The sequence below is a fragment of the Vanessa cardui genome, chromosome 2 (assembly GCF_905220365.1).
Source record: "Vanessa cardui chromosome 2, ilVanCard2.1, whole genome shotgun sequence".
Classification (NCBI taxonomy): Eukaryota; Metazoa; Arthropoda; class Insecta; order Lepidoptera; family Nymphalidae; genus Vanessa; species Vanessa cardui.
In genome coordinates, this window is record NC_061124.1 from 13,092,052 (window position 1) to 13,111,638 (window position 19,587).

General features: G+C 31.9%; 1 protein-coding gene across 2 annotated transcripts in view; it reads right to left on the bottom strand.

The window, feature by feature from the left end:
* Positions 1-19,587, bottom strand: part of LOC124542556 (adenylyl cyclase 78C) — a 93,995-nt gene that overhangs the window by 53,311 nt on the left and 21,097 nt on the right. Inside the window, exon 1 of one of the 2 annotated variants that reach the window (XM_047120501.1) lies at positions 9,199-9,402. The exons of the other annotated variant lie outside the window; for it this stretch is intronic. The gene's annotated coding sequence lies outside the window, so the exon portion shown is untranslated. Of the gene's footprint in view, positions 1-9,198; positions 9,403-19,587 lie in introns of those variants that run through there. 2 annotated transcript variants of the gene reach the window in all.

Here is a 19,587-nt window from a genome sequence, read left to right on the forward strand (position 1 = left end):
TATGACCAGACAAAAATCTGAGTGATGATATAACAGTTAATCATAAATTAATATTTTAGTCGTAAATGTTTAATGAAGCACTCTAATTTACGTACATATATAATTAATTAATAGATATATGTTTATTATTTTAGTACCATTAGTAATTATATATTTTATCTTTTCTCTGCTCTTGTTTTATTTTTGTTTTTTAGATTTTTTTCGTATACCACTGATTCTACATGATAGTGGTTATCTCAAGGTCAAATTTTGTTATAGACATAGTAATATGTTCGGTGTACAAAAATCTTCCTTGTTCAATTTTCATCGATACAATTTTAATGCAGATTTTTCACGTCACTGATGTACGTGTGTTATATCCGCAAACTTTATCGATCGCTATTAAATAGATGAAGAGTTTATCAAGTATAGATACTGATAAAAACCGTCGCAGTTTATCTATGAACTTAAAGGTACGAAGGCTTAATTGTATAATAAATTTGAAAAGCGAGACATGTATGTCCCTGTTCAAGTATTGCGGAATAGATTTAATATAAGACATTAAGTAGATAAACAAAACGTCACATCACACGCCCACTACTATATCTCACCATAAAAGTTTTATATCGTAAAATATATAACTCTACGAGTTTACGCGGCACACGCCTGTAAGGCGTCCAGTCGGTTTTTTCCGACATCTCTAACAATCAGGGTCATATTTCAAACAATCCAAAACACACAACTAATGAAGTATATACGTATGCCTTCCTCGTGAATCTTTCCGATCGTTGGACACTAAGAGAGCCGAGATGGCTCAGTGGTTAGAGAGCGTACATCTTAACTGATGATTGTGGGTTCAACCCCAGACAAGCGCCACTGAATTTTCATGTTAAGCACATTTGTGTTTATAATTCATCTCGAGCTTAGGGGTGAAAGAAAACATTGTGAGGAAACCTGCATAAATATACGCTCCTTACCCTCTCAAAGGGACAGGAGGCATAGGCCCAACGATGAAATTTTACTGACTGTTACTACTAATAATGTATTATTTTGGAGACCAACCTTTGTAGTGTGTGTGTGCGCGCGTGTGTGTGTGTGTGTGTGTGTGTTTGTGTGTGTGTGTGTGTGTGTGTGTGTGTGTGTCTGTGTGTGTGTGTGTGGATATTCTCAGTCTGAGTTCTCACGCATAGTACTTATAACGTAATAGATTTACTTATTATTTATGCCTATTGGGTAGCAATATTAATGATTCCTATTTCATTGGCAATGGGTTGTAAATTGTCTACTATTAACTATAGAAAATTATTACAGCCTATGGTGGTATAAAAGAAGCCAATTAGGATACAGATTTGTTCGCAGCCGATTTACCCAAATCAATGAAATGCTAATCTATGTAATATTAAAAAACGATACTGTTTCTTTATTTCTGATTTATTTATAGCAATAAGAGTCGAGATGGCCCAGTGGTTAGAACGCGTGCATCTTAACCGATGATTGCGGGTTAAAATTAGGCATGCGCCGCTGATTCATGTGCTTAATTTGTCTTTATAATTCATCTCGTGCTCAGCGGTGAAGGAAAACATCGTGAGGAAACCTGCATGTGATAAATTTCATAGAAATTCTGCCACATGTGTATTCCACCAATCCGCACTGGAACAGCGCGGTGGAATATGTTCCAAACCTTCTCCTCAAATGGAGAGGCGGCCTTTAGCCCAGCAGTGGCAATTTACAGGCTGTTGTTGTTGTTGTTGATAGCATTAGTTAAGCGAACTAGAAGTGGGTTACCGGATGGCACGTGGTCACCACAGCGAGTAGACATTGCTACTTGAAGAAGTATTAAACATTTCACCAAGGAGTTATAATATTATATAATATGTTAGGTGATGCACGAATCGTAGCTGATAACAAGCCTTGCAATCAAAGTAGATTTTATGTAAATGCGTACGTATTGCTTCACTGCCCATTAAATGAAACCACTATGTCTGTTACTACCTCTCAGTAGTAACAATATAAACAGAAGATACAAATAACGATTTAGAAGACAATAGTTCTTATAAATATACAAAGAAACCGAATGTAGCAATTTACGATACTAAGTGTATATTTAGGCGGACACATTTGTCAGTAGTACGTAGTGTTGCTACGTGTCTCGTAGCGATGTCGTAGCTTTACGTCGTAACCTTCTTATCTTATTATCTTTGGTGAAGTTTCTTATATCCTGTGATTACTTTGTCACCTATTTGTGTTCGTATTTATCGTGCAATAGAATATTATCACGTTGTTTAATAAATTGATTCCTTTGTTACTTTATATAGTTTTTGGTAAAATATTTTCCTTAAAATTCCCTAATAATTTCAGTTTTATTTTTATCATATTATATTAAAATTAAATATTTATATAACTATAAATTATTGCAACATCATGAAAATAAAACGATTAATGTGCCCTGCAATAGGAAATTACATTGAAATATCTTTTTGAGAAGTTCATTAAAGTAAGAGGATAATGTAAGTTGTAAAAAATTCCACTTTTATCTTAGATATCTCTATCCAGACTATAGTCATGATAAAGTTCTCTTGACTGACTTCAATCATGACAGACGTTCCCATGCGAGGTTAGGTTAGTTGTTTGTTAGTTAGCCAACTACACATATTATGTTCACGAACGTATGTGCGAACGCCGGTGTTCTCTCTATATCCTTATACACACAATCCTATCCGATGGATCTCATATCCAACAGAACCGAAAAGAGCACAAGCGCCGGATCAATTACTTTACATATTATTTTATTTTACACTTCAAAAAATCATTTCTTGATTTGAGCCGGGATTAAAACCAAAATTACACTACTAACACCTATAAGGTAGTCTATACATACAATAAAAACACCATTGTAATTATTTCTAAGATGCTTATATGTGTGTGTTGAAATATGTATCTATGTGTAGATAATTGAATTGTTTGTTTACGAAACAGGAGACAAATTGAGTAAAGAGAAATGACAGTGTAATTAATCGGAATCGTGCCTCCAGCCTACCATTACGTATTATGATAGAAATTATGAAGTAAATCGATACAGCCAGTAATATGACAATATATTACTCGATGTCTGTACGAATACATCGCATAGTAACATTAGATTCCGATCGCTTATAATCTTGGTCACTAATTTCTACATATAGAGATTTGTGCTTAACAGAATCCTTATTCAATTTAACGCGCGCTTATAAACACAATCAAATGCACGATTACTATATAATAGAACAACGTAACACGTCGTTAAATACGTCGTCGTAACGTAACGTCGTTGAAAATTACAAAGGGTATAAGAATTTTCCTTTCCCACATGGAGTCTGGAAAACAATATTTATTTAAAGTATTTCCTATAGCAATACATATCTGATCAAACACTTAGACGATAAAACTCGATCTATGAAATGAAAATAATTTTTACATATATTTTAATATTTTAAATGTGTGTCTTTTTGTATGTTTGTCGCTCTTTCACTACCAAGCCAATGAACTTATTTTAAGAGTAAGTAAGTAAGTGTAAGAAGCAAATTTGTGCTCCAAGGAAAGACAGGCTACTTTTTTGCCTAACACGTGACAAACAACCCCTAAAACGCGACCGAAGCCGCGAGTGACAACTGATATTATATGTATATATTATTCAATGCATTCGATTACTTATTAATTCAACTAAGATATATCGCCTAACAGGAAAATAGTTTAAGTATTAGTACGGGTGCGACTTTTTCTGTCCGCATTATCAACGTCCCATTTAACGCTGTTCAAGGTGCTAATTCTACTAACAAGCTATCACTTTATCGGAAGATGACCGGAAATGTATTGTAACCAATTTAAATAACTAGCATCTACTCTACTGGATTGAGCTGAAATTTATTTTTGTGATGAATAGTGTGTGTTGCGTGGAAACAGAATCGATCGTACCAGTCTTCATAAGTTAGTAGAATTGTCCCCGGATTAAAGTGAAGGCTGCCGGTGCTTTTATATTAATTAACCGATTTAAATAAAGAGGATTTTATAAATCAGCTTATTTTTTGTCTGTCTCTTTTCGCTGGATGAACGCCGTTACTCGTTTACCCGACATGAAGGGGCGGGAATGTGGGATTCGCCAGGGTTCAAAACAACTGGTGCGCCTAAGCTTATAGAAATACCTACTAAAATGCCAACGGTACCCACTCCGTCTCATCAGCATCAAGGTACCGCTTGCGCATGCTTGTGTGTACTGTACCTTATTAGCTTCACGAGTTGTGAAGATATTTAATAAATCTTTTCTTTTTTCAATAATTAGTGGTGTTATGAGGATAATTTAATTATATTTTTATTAATAATATTTTTATTTAATTGATAGATAATTTAATTTTATGAAACGGATTATGGTTTAGTACAGTCCCATATTAATTGATGGAAACCATTACACCATAACTGAGGAATAAAAGTAAGTAATTAGGAAATTAGATACAGTTTTATTTAAAGACAATGTTTGCCATAGCGTGCCAAGATAATTGTCTAGAAGTAAATATCGATTGTAATTCTTCTTTTCAAACAATGAATGAGTAAAATAACTTCATATTTTGATGAACAATAAATAAAAAAAACATTTAATACTCATAATAAACTGCACCGCGAAATAACGTTTGAAAATGAACCAGAAGAAAAAATTCGCTACACGTTGAAACTATACACAGCCTTTGAGGCGATGCCTTTGAGCGGCAAAAAACCGGCAGCGGATGGCTCGCCTTGCGGACTCGAGTGACAGCGCTTGAGATAATCGACGAGCCGTGCATATCTCGACACTGAACTGCACCTTTAGAAACAATATTTATTTTTGTTAAGTTTTTGTTAAAAAAAATTAATCATCACTAATTTCGAATAACGAGAATTTCAAACAAAATATGTACATGTACACATACACGCTCGCACGCACGTATATTAGTCACAATACTTACGAAATAGATTTTATTTCCATCTCAAAAAAGGAAAAGTAAAGTAAAGTAATGGTAAGGTTTTTTTTTAATTAGACGTGTTTCTTTCTGTAGATTTTGAGTCTTAGTCCTTTATGGTGCCTTTTTAACATAATTATTAATTTTAACAACCTTTAATTCAGCCGAAGATGCTTATGCTAATAAAGATGACTTAAGGTAACCCTAGATTGATTAACTTATGGAATACCGCGGTGATTGCTATAGTGTCATGATCACCGTTCAAGCCATAACACCGGACGGGCTATCAAGAAGCCATCATTTGCATGCATTTAGGAGCAATGTTAGCGTTGTCTGAAAGTGTTAACAATACTTCATTCTTAATGTGATTATACCTCATACTTACTTGTATTCCAAGTTAAGGAAAGGGTCTGATTGGGTAGCCCCACAGGCTATTACAAGATTTTAATTGAGAAAGATACTTTAATTAGTTGCAGATCCCTTCAGATGAAGGTGTGAAATACAATTAAATGGAGAAATATATATGATATAACTTTGTTATAACAAGTTGACAATGATTATTTCATCAATTTCAAGCACAGTTCGACCTCTTTGCAAGGGATTTTCTTCTTGAAGAGAACGTAACCTTATTGAAAATATCACATAAATCAACGTATAAACTAATTAAATATTGATAATTATTATGATGGCAGCAAAAACTAACTAATTCAATCGAATATTTCAATTAGACTTACGAATAAATCATATTAAACCTTTTTATTCAAGTTATATAACATTTTAAGTGACAAATACACAACACATACATACAATACGTCCCCACACACACAACATCATTATATTCATCCTCATTATGTTGACAAATTATTATAGTCCAGGAATTTTAGCACCAAAAATCGGTCCGCTCTACATGAAATCCTTCTACGTGATTTTTAAGAAACTCGGTCTTATACTTGGGGGCACCCTCCGACATAATCCATTCGAAAAATCACGTAAAAGGATTTTATGCAGAGCGGATATCTAAAAATCTTGGACTATATAAAAAATAGAAAGAGTGAGTTATTTTCCCGGTAGAAGTTAAAAAATATCAAATTTTAATCAAATTCTCCTTTAAATAATTGATATACACACAAACGAAAAATATTACACTGGTTCACAACATTTGAGCCGGTTAGAAATAATGGAATTTTATTACACGACGCAAGCCAAGTTTAGTTTTAGTAGTGACGAGATCATAATAAAGCTTTATAGTAAAATTAAAGTGGACGATGTTATTGCGTTTCATATCATTTTATTATTATAGTGAGCGAGGATGCGTATCAGAGCCAAATACTTTGTTTAATATTGCAATAACTTATTCATTGTCAAAAAGAAGAAACACCTGACCTCTCAGAACTGGCGAAAGAACTCATAGGGATTATTCTTCAGTTTATTTATTTATTTAATATGGAATTCCAACACAGGTACACATGTAATACAAAAAATACAAGTTTAGACAATAAAATATTAAATGTACCTCCGATATAAAGTATTATAAAGTATTGAACTCTAAAACAAAACTTAAGAAATAAAAATAAAAGAAAAAAGAAACAAACTAAAACTAATAATTACAAAACAATGAAATAAAATAATTCATCGAAAACTATTAACAAATCTAAACTAAACAAAATGATTATGAAAAGTATCTGTAAAAATCTCACAGCTGGTCTATGGCCCCTTCTTCTTTGAGAAGAAGATTTAGAGCTTTGTCTACAACGCTCCTCTGATACGGGTTTGGTGGTTCAATTTTATCAGACACATGCACAGGTTTCCTCACGATGAATTCTTTCAAAAATTCAGTGTTATTTACCTAAGTTTGAATCCACAATTATCGGTTAACGTTTAAGTACTTTAACCACTGTACAATTTCTGCTCTCTATATATAGCTGCCATATATATCAACATGTGTTAGATGTCGAAATTAACTATAAAATATATATAATAAAATTTGCTTCAACCTTTTTATTCAAAAACGAAATATTACTAAAAAGCCATAGTTTTGTTCATTAGATATTAATAGAACTGGCTGGATTGAACTGAACCATTAAAAAATATTTAAAGTTAAAAAAAAGAACGTTTTGTGTAGAAAATTAAATATTGAAATTTTGCCAATGGTAAAAAGAAATATTTATAAGAAAACCGTAATGGATTTTCGGCAAACGTTGACTAACAAAAACAGAAATATTTATGAAGCGAGAGGGTAATTATGAATTTTAATTATTACATTTAACCAGTTGCGTTTCTTTGTCTTTATTTACTTTTAAAAATTTATACATCAATAAAAAACCAAATTGAATATAGAATCAGAATTATTATGATGACACCAAAATGTTAATTACACTGAATGTTGCAATTACATCTTACGATTTCATCATATTTATTATTTTAACGAGTTATAAGTGACAAATAATATACAAAATGATAAACAATACGTACAAACACACTCGCTGTACATTCGATCAATAAAACAAAAAACATTAAATAATACTTTTGATCCACCAATACCTATTGCAGGAATAACCCATTGTTACCAATTATATTACACCTATCAACTATATTCAATCAATCCTTCACAAATATTAGCCAATGAAAGTCCAAGCTTTTTATCATCTATATAATCTGATATAGAATTATATTCCTTGCCAATTAATGGTTTTGTAATAAAGCCTTTAATGGTGCAGTGGTTAGAACGAGTGCATCTTAACCGATAATTGCAGATTCAAAACCAGGTTCAAAACCACTGAATTTTCATGTGCTTAATTTGTGTTTAATTTATCACGTGTTCGTCGGTAAAGAAAAATGAAGAAACCCGCATGTATCTAATTTCAAAGAAATCTACTAGATGTGTATCCACCATGCATTGTTGCAGCGTGGTGTAATATGCTCCAAACCTTTTCCACAAAAGGAGAAGAGGTCTTAACCCAGCTGTAGGAAATTTACAGGCTGTAACAGTAAAACATAATACTTGAAAAATTATAAAGCGTTAAGATTTTACTCTTTCACTATTTTAAAAACAAATAGTATGGTATTGGTGTATGTCAGTGGAATGATCCTTGATTTTAGAACCCATACTTGGTACTATATTGTAGTTGAAGGAATAGTAATACTTTTTACAGTTCACTAGCACTACTCTATCGGTTGGTTCGTTAACCTGTCTGCCTTTTGAATAAAAATATTCTTTGATCGTTTTTTTATAATAATGTTGTGTAAAATACGCTGAAATCTTTCGACCGATGAAGATACTACTTGATATAAATATCGACATTAAAATTGGTTCCGCAGAATTTTCAAGTGCGTTTTATCACATGATGTTTTTTTTATATAAAAGTAGGCGTTTTAGTGGTTGGTTGTCATATGTTAGGCAAAAATAGTCGCCTACGTCATTTCTTGGAGTTCAAGTTTGCTCCATACCAAATTCGAGTCGAGATGGCCCAGTGGTTAGAACGCGTGCATCTTAACCGATGATTGCGGGATCAAACCCAGGCAAGCACCGCTGATTCATGTGCTTAATTCGTCATTATAATTCATCTCGTGCTCAGCGGTGAAAGAAAACATCGCGAGGAAACCTGCATGTGACGAATTTCATAGAAATTCTGCCACATGTATATTCCACCAACCCGCATTGGAACAGCGTGGTGGAATATATTCCAAACCTTCTCCTCAAAGGGAGGGGAGGCCTTTAGCCCAACAGTGGGAATTTACAGGTGGTTGTTTTTTTTCATACCAAATTTCATCAAATTCGGTTCAGTGGTTTGGTAGTGAAAGAGCGACAAACAGACAGATAGAGTTAATTTCAAATTTATAATATTAGTAAAGATTTAACAAGTAATGTATATAAAATATTTTTTTTTATCAATCTGTATTGAAAGTTTCTGTATAAGGATTATTAAAGTTATTCCAAACGTCGGCTCAATTATTATTTACATACCTCTGACCTTTTATTGAATTGAATAGTAACGAGTTTTTCTCATCATAAAACCTTAATAACTTCTCGTCATGTTTAATTTATAAAAAATACATAATATCTTCGAGTATATTATATTCTAGTCATAAAATAAAAATAATAATATATACACGAACAAACTTTACAGGTACTTAAATATATTTTGATAAACATATTAAATGATACCTAATAATCTTTTTACATATATGTTAACAAAGATATGTATAAATATTAAACAGGAACGCAATTAAATGGTTATTAAAATCCACTCACCTCTAAAAATGCATAGTTAATAAGGAAAACTAACTACTAATAATAATAGTTCACTATTGATAATAAATATTCGTATTCTGTTGTCAAGTTTTAATAATAATCCAATAGACTTGTTAATACATCACAAACATCACATAACACTTTTTTTCAAAACATAATAACAGAAAACTTTTTTTATTTTTCTTTTCACTTACACGCGACCGCGCTTCGTGAAGACCGATTGAATACTGAACTCTGAAAAACGATTCCTATTTTGTAAGCATATCATTATTTCACTCGAAACAATATAAGTGAACGTAATACATTGAGTGTTTCAATAACGAATTATGTATGATTTGTTTAGAGTAACCGCAATGCATACGGTATTGTATCAATGTTCGTATAGATAATAGTAATTAATTCAATGGCATTGTTATCTACACAACGTAGCGACAAGGAAATCTGAACTTACAAATTTCCACTAACTTTTTTTTCGCAAGCCTAAAGAACAACTTTTCGAAATGTTGTACTTTTTATGACGCAGACTTGAAAAATATATATTCGTGTACAATCAATATTAAAATAGTGAAAAGTAGTTTTTTTAACTGGAAAAATACTAAACATAATGCCTTCGAATATTATAAATGCGAAAGTAATATCTGTCACCTCTTTACACTTAAAACGCTTTAAATGAAATTTTATATGGGAATTGTTTGAGTCCTAGGAAAGTAAATAACCTTTTTTTTAATTCATTAAAGGGTATTGAAGATAAGTGTCATATGAAGTTTCATAAATTTCGCGAGAATAAGCAGCTAGTATAAAATATATGTAGAACTTATATCACAATATGTAGCGCGTTTTGGGGAAGTTTAAGTATGTGATATTATATGAGTATCTGTGCTTTGCAATTTCCTTCGCTTTGGAGAAAGACAAGTTAAGTGACAAGAGTAAACTCCATGATATGTAATAAATATTACATTTTAAAAAAAATATTTACAGCTCTAGGAGTCTTCGTAAATTGGTAGGGTAATATTAAAGTAAAATATTAACATTTATTTCGTAATATTCATTACAGACTACATTTCTATTACGCCATCAATTTACGAAGCTTTGATGCAAGTCTGAAGTCATATCGGGGCTGCACGTCATGTTTATTCCGAGCTTCATCAGCGTTATCTGCGACGTGGGCATCACATCAATAGTCGATCATCCAGGGTTACCATAGATAAGCACTCACTTTTACTTTAACAATACAATAATAATATTTTTGTCACTTCGTAATTGTAACGAATAGTTCTTATTGAGCCTAATATATATTTGTTGATATTAAATATAAAATCTTCTTTCAAACATTTATGACAAAACGGGATAGTAAATTTGTTTGTTTTTATTAAAGGATAATTCTAAAAAGAAAATAGACTAAGTAGAAAAATTAAAAGCAATGAAACTTTTTAATGTGAACTTTTTAATTTTAATAAAAAACCTGGTAACCCTGATTCTCTCTCGCTACTCGCACTCGCAATATCTCGCGGGAGCTCGCGTGCACAACACGTGTTTATGAAAAGGCCTTAATAACGCAAATAGAGCAATCTGGTATGATTCTGATATCGATAGTTTACGAGTAAATTCCGGATACATCTAGGCTTATTAAGGTTAAAACAATACAAAGTTATTAAAATACATTATTGAACGTCTTAATCAACGAATGCGGGTACAAACCCAGGCAAGCACCGTTGAATTTTCAAGTGCTTAATTTGTGTTTATTCGTCATATAAGTCACCTTGAACTCGGCGGTGAAGGAAGACATCGTGAGGAAACCTGCATATTTTAATAATTGCAACGAATTTCTGCCACATGTTAATCCACGAAGGCGAACTGGAGCAACACAAGGACGGAGACCTTAGCCCAGTAGTGGGAAATTTACAGGCTGTTATTATTAGGTAAAGATACTTGTCGTATGAATTCACAGACAAATTCTTTCATTTTCTTTCTTTTCAGATTTTAAATAAGACCTAAGTTGAAATGAAGTGAAAATTATTATCCATTTTCCATTTACCCTTTCCATTTGCAACCAAATCTGTTTACACGAAATGCTGACGACGAAAACTTTACTCGAAGTTGGTTTTTCATTTTAGCTACGAAAAATTTTTGGTCATTGAACAGTCAATAACAAAATAAAACTAGTCATTTCTCCTGAAAGCAATTTTAAATAATTAATGCAGCATATTACTTAATAAAAGATTAAATAAGTGATAAAGAGTATAGTAAGCGACATTTAAATAAAACTAGTTATAACGGATTTGAATCGCGTATATTAATTATTATTTTTGGCATCCCGACGGGTAGACAGTCTACCCGTGACCACGAACGCTGTAAAGTGCTCGAAACGTGTGATTTTTAGTATAAATATAAAACGCCAAAATGTAATTGAATATAAAATGTAAAAAGGCACGGGCATCTGCGAGCCTGTGGATGTTGTATTTTAAATAAAAAAAAAAAAAAAAAACTACAGGCACAAGAGACATAACATTTTAGTTCCCAAGATTGGTGGCACATTGACGATGTAAGGAATAGTAAATTTTTCTTACAGCGTCATTGTCTATGGGTGATCGTTACCACTTACCATCAGGTGGCCCATATGCTCGTCCGCCAACCTACTACTATAAAATTTTTCTTTTCTATTTACTATACTTAATTCATTGCCCTTCCTTCTCGGTGGAACCTAAATTCCGAACCGGTCGTAACTTTAAATTTAATTTAATCTTGTAAAATGACGATTCAAAAGTTTTCAAGTTATTCAAAAGTCGAGCTGAATAAAATATATTTCAATTTAGTTTTTACTACGTAAAAGGCTAACGTAATTAAAAGTATATACAGGGTGTTTGGTAGAGGTTCCGACGAATAAGTTGGCGTGTTTGGGACCTATTTTGAGAATAAAACTTGGCCAAAAAAAGTCCACGACATCCATTTTTTTTAAAGATTTTTTTTTGTTATTTTTTCGGTTATCACTGAAATTCTACCTACTTACCTCTATAACATTTTTAAAATCTGTTTTAGACTGGATGTTTTTACTTTATCTTGGTCTCAGATATATTTTTGGGCATCGAAAATCAAAATTAGATAGAATCAAAGGTAAATAACTAATGTAGAGATCTTCAAGTAAAAAAACGAAATAAAAAAATCACATAAATGTTCAAATTGCATTCTCAAAACACGCCCACTTGATTTGCTGGACCCTTGACCAAACACACTATATAACAAAAAAAACATTAATACATGTTATGGTAAATCATTACTTAATTAGTATGTGATATACGTTGCGATATTAGTAATGAAGGGTTATTTATGCTTTTAACTATTTGCTAAGCTAGCGATAGACATGGGTATAAACTATGTACAAAATGATTTCGTGATTATTTTGTCCGAACATTTAAAAACAAAAAGATAAAATTCGTGCCCGTCACGTCCATAGTCTAAATTTGAAAAGGGTGAATTTGGGAAAGCTACATACATAATTACTACTCATCTTATACATCTACATACATACATACTCTACTGATTCTGATTCGAAATAGCCCATTTGCTATATTTTATAAAAATAAATACAAAATATGACAGACAATTGGATATAGGTAGGTACATGATTTCGATGAAGATGTTCCTATAGTGATGACAAAAATATTTTATGAAAAACAAGAGGGAATTGGGCAATTTCCGGTCTGATGTCTGTATTGTGTTGAGTGGCCTTTTTTCATTCTACGACGTTTAACCAATTTTCATGCCAAATTCTATTTGAACCCGTCTAATCCTTTAAGCGTGATTAAGTAAAAAATAGCTGAAGAACAATCTCGTCAATGATTATCGCTACCTCTGTAGATCGAGTAGTGTATACACCGGTTTTCATGGCTAAGCCACTCCGAGGTCCCGGGTTCGATTCCTGGCGAAGTCAATATAGCAAATGTTCATTACTTTTCTATGTTGCCTTGGCTCTGAGTATTTGTAGTAAAGTCGTTACTTCTGATTTTCATAACACAAGTGCTTTAGCTGCTTACATTTGGATCAGAGTAATATATGTGATGTTGTCTAATATTTATTACTTATATTATATTATTATTATTATGTTGGTTTTTTAATTTGAAATTTTATGTTAGTTATTAATGGAAAAGTATCTTTCTAATCGTCTCTTATTTCTCTATACCAAAAATATATATTATGTTAATATTAAAGGTCAATCCCATACACTAAAACGTATTACCTCTTCTTTTTATGGTAAATATAACAAATAGATAGAAAGAGTAAAAACATTTAAACCCTATGACTGACGGAGCACTGACGGTGTGAGGAATGGTCTATCTTTATATTTTTCGCACCTCATGAACCAATCAAAATACAAATTCATCACAAGACCAATCCCGTACATTAAAAATCTTTTTTTTTAAGGTATATTTATCAATATAAAATAAATTTAAATTTTTAGATAAAAAAGGCGCCCTTGCAATCTTGAACTGTATTTGCTTCACAACACTTACATAGATTTTACTGACTATATGTAAAATGCATGACTAGAATATACTCCTATGCCTGATATTAAAGAATCAAATAGATAGGGAGAGTCAAAACATTTAAATCCCATAACTGACGGTGTGAGGAATGGTCTATATTTTATATTTTTCACATCTCGTGACCCAATCAAAATGGTTCACAAAGTTCCGTGCTTTAGAGCGCCTCGATATACAAGTCAAGTAAATATATTTACGATTGTGATGAAAGTCGAAAGCAACAACTTCAGGTTTCAAAGCATTCCAATTCTTCTACGCTTCAGGAATATCTATTGTCAAAAAACGTAGTATATGATAAGGATCTTTTCTTTTCAAAGACATATATTCTTTCAATCCGTTTACTTTGCACTAGAAGCATAACAATAATACGGTTTTAAGGATGAGTGAGCTAGCTATACTCACTCATAGGTACAAAAGATATAAACATTTAAGCCCAAGATATTGGTGGTACATTGGCTATGATAGGGATGGTTAGTACTTCTAACACTGGCAACGTACACGGGTGGTGACCACTTACCACCTGATAGTATTCCTATACAAATAATAAAAACCCGTCTCAGTCTTAATCTTGCAAACAAGATACTATATAATTTTTTTTACAAATATTTTTTATAATATGAATGGTCAATTATAACAATAAATATAAAACTTTTGAAATTAGGTTTAATGATTTACTTCAAATTATATACAAAAACCTAATACCTGCTTATCTTATTAATATATTACTAATATATTTATAAATGTAATTACTGTGCTTAATAAAACAATACATTACTTTACAGATCGAATAAGATTTACATATTTTTTGAGATCCAAAATATTTGAACAGATGAAGCTTAATCAGCATTTCAATGAGTACGTCTCGTCTCATATTTCTATGTAAATTGAATGTATGCATATAAAACAGTTCTTCATAGTTTGGTTTCGGGAGATTTGGAGAATCCGTCAGTCGAAAGCTAAGTATACAAATTCGATGATGTGTATTAAAATTTTACAACAATGTACCTATTCACAGATGAATTTAAATAATTAGTAATAAATGTAGTAAGAGCAGAGTTGGCCCAGTGGTTAGAACGCCTGCATCTTAACCGATGTTTGTGAACCGTTGAATATTCATGTGCTTATAAATTCATCTTGTGCTCGGCGGTGAAGGAAAACATCGTGATGCAACCTGCATGTGTCTAATTTCATTCAAATTCAAATACTGCCACGTGTGTATTCCACCAACCCGCATTGGAACAGCGTGGTGGAATATGTTCCAGACCTTCTCCTTACAGAGAGAGGAGGCCTTAGCCCAGCAGTAGGATGTAGTTGATAATAAAGGCATTTTGACGTTTGATTTTTGACTCATATTTTACCCAAGAACGAAACAATTCCTATTATATGAAGTTTAATTATAATTTAAACTTAATGCTATTTTCTCTCACGGTGTACTTCATAACTCTGAAATATGTGTCGCCCGAATATAGCGTACATTTCAATAATCATATTATAATTAAACAGACTTGTTGGTACGTTTATATTCATGTAAGCACGTACGCATACATTAAGTGAAGAACGCAAGTTTGGAATATGTGCTATTTAGTAGCATGCTATTAACATAATTATTAGATAACCATGCTATTTACAACTGCTATTTTAGATTGCAGATCTTGATTACTGTATATACATGTATATTTCTATTTCACAAACATAACTTTGTATTTTAAATGCTGGAAATGAGAAACTACTGAAATTGTCGCCGGTGTTTCTCCGTAGAATCTATTCCGAACCAGTAGTACCCTCAATTAATTAAATTTTGATTGACGATTCTAAAATGCTTGTAGAAATGTACTTGAATATAGATGCATTTTATTTAAATTTTGATGTACTAGATACACATAAAATGTGGGTTTTTCTATCACCATATTACTCAATAGCTGCTCGGAGTTTGAGTTTAGCAACAATTACAGTCTCACCATCTCACTCATCAGATTATGGATGTAAGAGAATAGAGATATCACGTGTTCACTATAGAAATTTCTGCATTTAAAAATATATATTAAACTAGTAGTTTCCCGCGTCTCCGCACGCATTTTAGGGTGTTTGTTGTCCTGTGTCAGGCAAAAAAGTAACCTATGTCCTTTCTCGGTGTTAAATTTTGCTTCAAACCAAAATTAATCAAATTCGATTTAGCGATGTTGTCGTGAAACAGCGGCAGACAGACAGACAGTGTTACTTTTACATTTGTAATATTAAATATAGATTAAATTACAATCGTCACGGGCTAGCAGCCAAGTGTCACACCACGTCACAGGGTCGCTATGATGAACTGTCAGCTAGTGCAAGTAAAATGTATTATAAAAAGTTCGATATCTGGCGTAATCACTGCGACCTCTTGAAGGTGAGAGCATATCGGACGTTGATTGAAATCTATACTACTTGGGCTTTATATCCATAACAATACATAATCCTCTTTTAGTATAAGTTATTTATTACTGTACCGTTTTTGCATTTAGTATTCTATATATTCATTTATCGATCACTTCCAATACAGTTGAAACTAATAGTAGGACCCAAGGAATTTTCCAAAAGTCAACCTTTAACCTAAGCAAAGCCGTTGATATACATTAGAGCAAAATGTTACGATAATGGTACAAAAATAAGAACACAATTAATAAGTACACAAAAATTAAAAGAGCATATATGTATGTTATACCAATAAGTACGCAAATTATCTATATATATATAAATATATATATGTAAACTTTAGATAACATGTTCATATTACTGTATGTTAGGAAATATTACACACAAATTAGACACACAAAAAATCAATTTCTGTAGTTGCGCTTTGCTGTGCACCATCATCAAAGTGTTCTACCCAAAGGATCGTCATTGGTAAATTTTGTATATACTTAACCTATTATTATATACATTTAACATACTTATTGTAAAATGTATTTAACTTATTTATCATCTCTTTATTTGTAATTGATTGATTGACTGACGTATTAATGTGCTATCGTACTGTGAAACTTTATGATTGAAGATACCTCAGAGAAATTCTTGGACCACTAAAGTGATAAAGTTCTGAGTGATCTCTAATAATAAAAGAACAAAAAGTGAATTACAGCTTCTTCATAAAACCTTACTAATGTTGTAGATCTATCTGTATGGTTTTTACGTTTGACGTCTTATATACTCAACCCATCGTCATGATATTTAGTATTTATGTCATCAGGGTGCAGAAAAGGACAAAGATTGCTCACGAACCATAGCCACGGATGTTCAGTCGAAGACAGTATCCCGTATATATTATGAGTAAATATCGTACCTCAGGCCTTGTATTCTCTTTAAGAGAAGGCTAAAAATAATTATAAATACAAATTAAAAAATAAAAATAGAAATTCAGTGTTGTTTGCTTGGATTTGAACCCACAGTCGTCGGTTAAGATGTCCGCGGTCTAACCACTGTGCCATCTCGACTGTAGAATACATATTAATGCTTATAATAAAAGCAATAAAATTTTGATGGATTCATTAAATATCAGATATTTAAATGTCAGCTTAAAATATACAACGTCCTCAAACACGAACGCTCAATTTCCAAGTAATTAAATCAAGCTGTTTGTTTCTATTATTATTATCAATTTTATGAAACGCGAATAATTAGTGAATCTTTATTACGCGAAATTCTCCGAAATATAAACATAATATTTAAATGCCTATAAATTAAAGTTCAGCCTTAATTGATAAATTAAGGTGGATGATTTTAAAATGACAGGATACATAAATTGAACTGTATTTTTATTTATGAAAAATGATATTGGTGTCTGTTTCAGAATTATACACCTTTTTACTGTTTAACTGATGATCGTGGAAATTGGCACACGCATAAATTAAAGTAAAAGTAAATTGCAAAATCTGATTTTTACTTACGTCCCACAGTTGGGCAAAGACTAATGATATCTTTTTACTTTTGTTGATTTTTAATTATTTAAAAAAATCAACAGTGACTCCAAGTGACTCCTACGTAAACGATCCCGGTTTCCACTTTACTGACTGTAAGGCTTAATTTCATAATTGAAATAAACACATCAGCTCCCGAATTTAACTTTAATCAACGTTTGATTATATTTCAGTCCATTTTTCACTAAATGTTTGTTTATTTAATTTATTAGGAAGCGATATTAAATGAACATTTGATTAAATTTAAATGAAAACCGTATGATTGACATAATTTTTTCAATTGCAAAAAACCTCTGGTTTTTAATTCAATACTCTTTAAATATAATATTTTGAATTTCTGTATTTAAAAGAAATACAAAAAGAAAACCTACAAATAATAAAAGTAAGTTAAAAAGAGCTCTTATGATTTCCAATATTTATATTAAACTCTGCTGAAAAACTTCGGCTATAGTGACCATTCTCAAATTAACCAGCGTAGTCTGTAGAAGATTTTATAATGCCAGCTGGGCAAACGTGTGGCGTCAACACAGGTGCACTCTCACATATTCAATTGGTCCAAGCATAACGATTTTACGTGATTTTCGAGGAAAGCGAGTGTTAATAATACTGTATCTCATACTTCGGACTACTTACTCATCTTAAAATTGTTTGGTAGGAAAACGAAACATTTTAGTAACTCAACCTGAAAATTGAAGCCAGCGCCCCGTGCAGATCTTATCATACTAAATAGAGAACAAAGACATTTCATGAAACAAAATTATTTTACATGGCCTATACAGTATAGTCAACCAACAGCAATCATCACGTAAGGACTGTGCGTTTTCCCTCTCCAGATGATATTTCCCTCTCTTTCTCTTTAATTGTTTCTATATGTAATGTATCTATGTGTCTTTGGCTTTTTATAATATTATATAAACCTTTCTATTCATTCGAATGTGTTTTTAATCAAAAAAATGAGATATTTATTTTCAAAGATTTTTAATTTATTACATAGTTTATATTATTGAATACATAATATTAAGGGAAAGCCACTTCGTTTTAATCTGGCGTGCCAATACACACCTTAAATTTTACCATAAAATACCACCCCAACTCCGTGTCCGAGTGTTAAGAGTAACTACATCAACAAGTACTAAGAATACTGTTACTTTTTATGAAGTCTCATAAAAACGACAGTATTTTAAAACTGAAAACAACCAGTATGACATGTGCAAAAGTAATATAGTTAAAGTTTAGTATCGCATAAGACTGGACCCGAGCCAACGTCCTCACTTTCTTACTCTAAAGTACTGCGATAGGGTTGCCAGCATTAATAATAGTATCAAAAATGCAACTGCTTAATATATCACTATTGCATAATAAACTAATCAACACTTTACGAACAGTTACAATGACCGATAGTTTATTACTTATTGGATTGTAAAACCGTTCAATTCATACACACAAAAACTAATATTTACCTAATTTACTAAACATGATTATAACCTGGAATAAGTACTATAATGTAAGGCTATTTTAATTATTTTTTATTTAATACCGGTGAATTTAAGTCCATCAATGGACAGTGATAGTCGCTTTCCAAAGATGAGCCTTCTGCTCTTTTGCCACCGAAAACATTAAAAAAAAATTTTAAAGATTTTTATGAAATCAATTCAATGCACACTCTCATTAAAAAATGTACTCGGAGTTATTGCCTAAATTGGCAGAGCACTTGGACGTGATAATTTAACACGTGTTGTATCACGACGATATTATGAAACAGCGTGTTGATATCGTTTGCATGAATTAATAATTTTATTATTTATTAAACAGTTTTTGAAGTTTGGAAAGCGAACCGAAAGTGGTAAGCGGGTCTTTAGAGAATGCAATGAAATGCTGATGTTGACTAGATTTAAAAATTT